We start from the raw sequence: 6826 nt of genomic DNA on the forward strand, positions 1-6826 counted from the left end.
CCAGCGCCGCGCCTAGCCGGCCGCGCCCATCCTCCCGGTCCACCCAGACCCGGGCGAGGCCGGGCGCCGGTCGTTCCGGCCCCTCTGAGCGGGTGACGCCGGCTGCCGGGAGACGCTAGGGGAGAGGAGGGGCCGTGCGGCTCCGTCGCCGCGACGCGCGCGGTTCCGCGTCCTTCCGCTCTGCGGCGGGGACGCGGGGTACGTGGTGGAAGGCGGAGGTCGCGTTCGGCCCTGGGCCTGCCCTGGGCTCGTGACAAGGGGTTTGAAAATGATGGAGCCGCTGGGACGGCGGGCGTGGGGGAGGGGTTGGAGGGTGACGGTATTTCTGCGCTGGGGGACGGGGCTTTGACAGTGAAAATAATGGAAGTGTAAATCTGAAACCCTAAATCAGGGAATATGAGGGGAACCTTGGTGTACCCCTGCGGTGGAATACTGCGTGGTCTTAATTAAAAGGAAAGAAAAGAAAGCCTGTCTTCTGCCAAGTAAAAATAAGGCACAGGACTCAGTCTATAAATACATACTTATGCTATATATATGTAATAAGTGATATATATAATATACATATTTGTATATAAGCTGTATTGTTATGCAAATAAAGATAATTTTTTTTTACTATTGTGTAGAAAAATGACAGGAATACACTTAAATACCCTTATGTACATAGTCTGAAAGGACACAACTGGGACCAAGGGTCAGAGGGAATATAGTTGGGGGGAGATATACTTTTCACTGAATTTTTCGATTTCAGTTTGGATTTTTCAGTGCTCATGAATTACCTATTGAAAAATGCACTCAAAAGAACACAGTGACTTCTTCATTCATTCAACTAACACCAAGTACGTACTATATTTCCTGCACTGCTGGGCATTGGAACTGAAAGCAGAGTCTGTTCTAAAAGAGCACAGATTTTGGAAGAGGAGATGGAGAACAGGATAGTGTCAGAATAGGTTATCTAAAGTAGATCATCTCTGAACTAGACATAGGAAAGATGAGTAAGTTTGTCAAAAGGACAAAAGGTCGGGAAGGGAACTGAAATTTAGGCACAAGAAACAATGTGCAGAGGTCCTGAATCTGTTGAGGGAATTCAAAGTTGCCTAAGGGAGCTCATTTGCTAACCCGTGGCTTCTGACCTTGGCAGTGGAAGGAGAGTTGTTAGGGCAGAAGTGACTGGGAGACGGTGGCCCTGGTTCCTGTTGCCTAATACTTTCCTCTCCATTTTGAAATCTGTCATTCTACTGCCACTTTCATGCGGGGCTGGCAGTGGATGGCTGATATGTGGTTGAATGGCCTTTCCAAACGTCAGCTCAGAGGGATTTTTCTTCAGTGTTTGGAAGTGATTTTCAAAGATAGCACACAAAAATTTGACATGAAAAATTACCAGGCATTTCATAACCTGGTTCACTTATCTTTGGTTTGGGAGGTGGGAGAGAGGGTCTCTGCCCGAGTCCTCCAGAATTTCAAAGGTCATTTTGTCCCTCCCATCTGAGTGCCTTCACTCAAATCTTTCCTGACGACAGACACCTAGAAAGTCCCCTCCTTCCAGAAGAGACTCAGTTCCCTGCTGTTCCCAAAAGTATGTTCTTTATCCATAGTCTGCACTAGACCACTCTGTGAGGATGTTACCCAAAGGACTATCATCCTTACAATCAAAAGCATTCCCATGCAGTTACAGGAAGTGAGCAGTGGGAAAAGTCACTGGTGTCAGGTCATGCGGGGGCTACCAGGGGTTGGTAGCCGGGTAGTTGGCATGCAGCAGTTTACTCAATGAACACGAGAGGAAGTGGGGAAAGAAAGGTCAGAATTGTGTCCGTAAAAAAAATTATAGAAAGGGTATATATGGAGCTATAGAGAATAAAGTGTAAAGAGAAGGATCCAGGAAACCTGCCTTTGACCCTGGCCCTACTACAAACAGATAGAATGATTGTGACAGATCTTTTGGCTACCTAGAGAGTTTTGATGCACTCATCAATAAAGTGATCAAGTTACCTGAAAGGTCTATTCCAAGTCTGAAGTCCTTCAATTTTATGACTGTCCATCTCCAGATCTAAAGCACCTGTAAAGAGGTAGTAATCCTCTCATCAAGATGTCGTGGCCACAGGAATCAAGTGTTTATTGTTCTTCTACAGAACTGAGAAGCATCAGTTATTGGTTCACAGGAATTGTAACAGTGGCGTTGAAAAGAACAAGGACTAGATTTTCCAAGTCCTTCCCTGGCCTTGGTTTTCTTTTCTGAAAAATGTAAAGAATAATTGCCTCAAAATTATTGCCTTTTCAGTTTGGGATCAAATGAGATAATGTATATGAAGGTATTTTGTGAATTCTGAAAAATATATACTTAATATGAGAAACCCTTCAGTTCAGCTCAGTTCAGTCGCTCAGTCGTGTCCGACTCTATGTGACCCTGTGAACTGCAGCACACCAGGCCTCCCTGTCCATCACCAACTCCCGGAGTTCACTCAGACTCACGTCTATCGAGTCAGTGATGCCATCCAGCCATCTCATCCTCTGTCGTCCCCTTCTCCTCCTGCCCCCAATCCCTCCCAGCATCAGGGTCTTTTCCAGTGAGTCAACTCTTCGCATGAGGTGGCCAAAGTGCTGGAGAAACCCTTAGTGCTGCATAATTTTTAAAAATTACTTTGAAGAAGTAGAGGCCTTATCAGTATACAAATTCATGTTGTAAAATCAGCTCCACTCCTGTCTCTCTAGTTTATGTCTCTATGTTTATTTTTTTCTATGTGTAATTCATATTTTATTTTATTTTCTCTAAGCCTATACACTATCTTGAATTCTCTTTGAAATAATACAGAATATAAATAAAAACCACACAAACTTCATCTCAAACATTTTATTTAGCCCCCAAAATCCAAAGACATTTTTCAAGAAAAATTTCATAGGCAAAAATGATAGAAATAAACCTTTCTTCCCTTAAATCATAGGATTTTCCATTCAGTTTATTTTCAGCTATTTCACTCCCCTGAGGATGAATTCTGATAACCTCATCTCTCAGTCTTACCTCACATGTGGTCTGAAGATCATGATTGTGAAATTTAAAGATAGTCTACATTCTCCAAGGTCTCCTTGTTCAAATTTTCCACAACATTTTTAAGTAGAGCATTATATTAGAATTTTGAATTTGCTCTTCCCAATCAAACTTTTCATGTGTTTAAACTTTCTCTGGTTTTGATGGCTCTCAGACTGTGGGAAGAGAGGTAGCGGGGAATGGGATAGAAGAGTGGTTTGGAATACTGTCATCATAGGTTCTTACTTTGGTTTCCATGGTTTCCTTGGCTAGCCCTTGATGCGCTCTGGGAGCCCTGTGATCCTTGTGAAATGGTATGTACAATGTTGTATGTATTTGCATATATGTAATTTTATGGGAGAGATCTCTGCATGAGTCTATGACCCAGAAATAATTAAGAACCACGGTGAAATGCTTTCAGCCATTTCTAAACACCATGCCAGAACTAATTTTCCTGCAAATACTAATAAGCTCAGTACCAGTTTTGGAGGCAGAAAGAGGTTCAAATCCTGAATTTACTTCCTATCAGTTGAGTGACCTTGGGTAAATTACTAAACTCTCTAAGCCTTAGATTCCTCATGAGATGACACAAGTGCAGTGTCTAGCAAAGTGTCAAGATCGATGGAGACACTAAGTCAACACTGAAGTCATTTCTGCCTTCCCTTCATCCTCTGCCTGTCCTTCACCTCCAACTCGTCGCTAAGAACTGTAGGAGTTAAATAAGCCCAACAAAGACACTGCCTGGAAGAAGATTAGAGTCTCTTTGTGCTAAGTCATGGGTACTTTTGGCTTGATGAAGGCTAATGGGAGAGCTACAGTGTTATCTTAGAGGACAGAGTTTTGTTCTGGGAAATAAGGGTAGATTTTACGGGACAGCCATCTAAACTGAGCCTCAAAGGACATTATCTTTCATGGTTACTGCTTTAAACCTAATCATTCTAAATGCTTCAACAGCCCTCTCCACTGTACTTCATTCACCTTACCCATCCCACCAGCCATTTATATTCTTGCCAGGTAACACACTTAATACTCCCTATCTTACTTTTCTACTTGTGACCTATTTCTGACCACTTGTCAAAGCCAAAGATGACTGTTTTCTCTCTTCCATTCCATTCTGCTCCTTCTTCAAAGGTTTACTTGAAGAGTCAAAATGGAATGATCGAAAATTCACATCCTTAATCAAAGTGTGTGCAGGTGAGTGAAGAAAGTTTCTTTCCTATGTTGTTGTTCAGTTGCTCAGTCGTATCTGACTCTTTTCGAGCACACCCAGCTTCCCTGTCCTTCACCATCTCCCGGAGCTTGCTCAAACTTTGTATGTAGGTTAGTTTTTTAAATCAGTGGACTTAACATTAATGATAGAATGGGATCTATGTAGGTGCGTGAATGAGAGAAACAATGAATATTAGAATAATAATAAGCTCATTTTATAAAATCATGGATTAAAAATATTACATAAACTATTTTGAATTAATACGAAATTTAAAAGCAAATTAAAAACCAAAATTGTGTTCTTAAATTACCCACTTTTCTAAGTCCTTAACAGTGGCCTGGGGAAAGGCCCTATATTGGATTCCAAGAGGTCTAAATTATAGTCTTTCTTGCCACCAACAAGCTGACCCTGAGAATTTTTGTCATATACTCAATAGAAATAATAATTCCAGTTGCTAATAGAATTGCTGGGAGGTAGATGTGAGGGAACTCTGAAAAGTACATTATTCCTGGTAGAAAGTCTACATACCAAATCTCAGTTGAATGATTTTCTGCAAATGTATCTAAGTACATTAGAAGACTGACCCTTACAGAACCATATTAACGTCAGCAATATTTTACTCTCTGCATTGCTGGGTTTTGTCAGCAGAGACTAGACCATGCAGTTACTTCAAACCCTTCCCTCCACTTATCCTTGCTATGTTCTATGTCCTGTGTTTATTGGTAGGGATCCTTATTTTGGAAAAGTCAGGATCATTATAAGAATGAGGAACCATGAGGCGAATACCTCATGTAGAGTGAAGAGAGAACCAATTACCACTCCCATGAGTACTTCAATTTATTTTAATCATTACCCATAAAGGTCTTTAAATTTTGATAAAGGGAAAACCATTTCTCTCCATTTCTGAGGACATGATAAGCTAGCTATGTCCCAATGGGAGGTGTGGACACAGAAAACCTTCTGTCACTGATATCTTTTGTTAGAGATGGGTGCCAGGAACTATGAGATCACATTTCAACCTTCTTCCACCTCCCCTTCCTCCTGTATCAGAAAGATCCCCTGGAGAAAGGAATGACAACCCACTCCAGTATTTTGCCTGGAGAATTCCATGGACTGAGGAGCCTGGCATGCTGCAGTCCTTGGGGTCTCAAAGAGTCTGGACATGACTGAGTGACTAACACTATCCTCCTGCATACTCTTTATCTCTGCATCTAGCGATCTCATTATCAGAATTTTCAACACGTGGAGTGAGAGAGGAAAACGATATCAAAGAATCACATTTTCACTTCTAAAATGGAGAAAATAGAAGTCTATTTTTTCCAGCTTTTTGATTTAAAAAAGTTATTAAAAGAATAAATCTTTTCTTCCAAAATTGAGATTACCTCTAAAGACTCACATTTAAAAATCTGCAAGGTTAATTTAGATTTGCCTAAGAATCATTGCTGCACTTCTACTCTTTTAAATTTCTCAATTTAAGGAATCTGGGGATCAATTCTCAACAATTTCTTCAAATAAATAGATTATTAAAAACTACAGTATAACCTTAAAACAGCAATAAACATTTATTCTCACACAAGGTTTGTGCATCAGAAATCTAGGAGCAGCTTAGCTCAGTGGCCCTGGCTTGGAGGGCTCTCTGCTGCTGCTGCTGCTAAGCTGCTTCAGTCGTGTCCGACTCTGTGTGACCCCATAGACGACAGCGCACCAGGCTTTCCCATCCCTGGGATTCTCCAGGCAAGAACACTGGAGTGGGTTGCCATTTCCTTCTCCAATGCCTGAAAGTAAAAAGTCAAAGTGAAGTCGCTCAGTCGTGTCTGACCCTCAGTGACCCCATGGACTGCAGCCTTCCAGGCTCCTCCATCTCATGGGAGAGACCCATGGGGAGAGACCCACCATGGGTCTCTCCATGAGAGACCTCTCTGGGAGGTCTCTCACGGGGTTGCAATTAATGTCTCAGCCAGAGCTGTAGCCTGCAGACACCTGAAGGCTTGACTTGGGCTGGATGGTTTATTTCCAAGGTGTCTCATGCACATGACTGAGGCCTTAGTTCTTTACGATGTGGACCTCCCAGAGAACTGCTTAGTATCTTCGTGACATGGAAGCTGATTTCTCCCAGTGGGAGAGAGGTGAGAGAGTGAGCAGGAGGCCAAACCCTTGGAAATCCTATCCTTGGAAATCCTATCCTTGGAAATCACTTCTGCTGTATCCTAGTTGCTCAAATGAACAGCTGGACATTTGGGTCTGGAGCTTGGGGGAGTGGTCTGAGCTCCAGGCAGAAATACCATATAGCTGGTATGGTTATTGTGGCCAAATGTTTTTTCAAGTGTCTGGTAGAGACTTTTGGTTCTTCTATTTTTGTTTTTAAACCACTTAATGCGTTTATTTTAAGCTTTTTTTTGGACATTAAGTTTCCCTCTCAACAAAAAAGTATTGGTTGTCCCATCCCCTCCCCCATCTCCACCGGCCAGATCAGTCCCTGCTGCAAGGGCACTTCTGTTGCCCCTGAAATCTGGAAATAAATATCGAAAGAAATGGCATCAAGTCTTCATGTTGAGCGATGGCATGAAGTGGGCCCCAGAAACCTGTCATGCAGAGCG

At 42.4% G+C, this 6826-nt stretch overlaps 1 long non-coding RNA gene across 1 annotated transcript; it reads left to right on the forward strand.

The window, feature by feature from the left end:
- Positions 1–30: 30 nt before the first annotated feature.
- LOC123329489 lies at positions 31–5527 on the forward strand. The gene is made up of 3 exons (XR_006544991.1): positions 31–836; positions 3293–3333; positions 4151–5527. It is a non-coding gene; the product is annotated as an uncharacterized LOC123329489 (long non-coding RNA).
- Positions 5528–6826: the final 1299 nt, after the last annotated feature.

Source organism: Bubalus bubalis, chromosome 15 (assembly GCF_019923935.1).
Source record: "Bubalus bubalis isolate 160015118507 breed Murrah chromosome 15, NDDB_SH_1, whole genome shotgun sequence".
Classification (NCBI taxonomy): domain Eukaryota; kingdom Metazoa; phylum Chordata; class Mammalia; order Artiodactyla; family Bovidae; genus Bubalus; species Bubalus bubalis.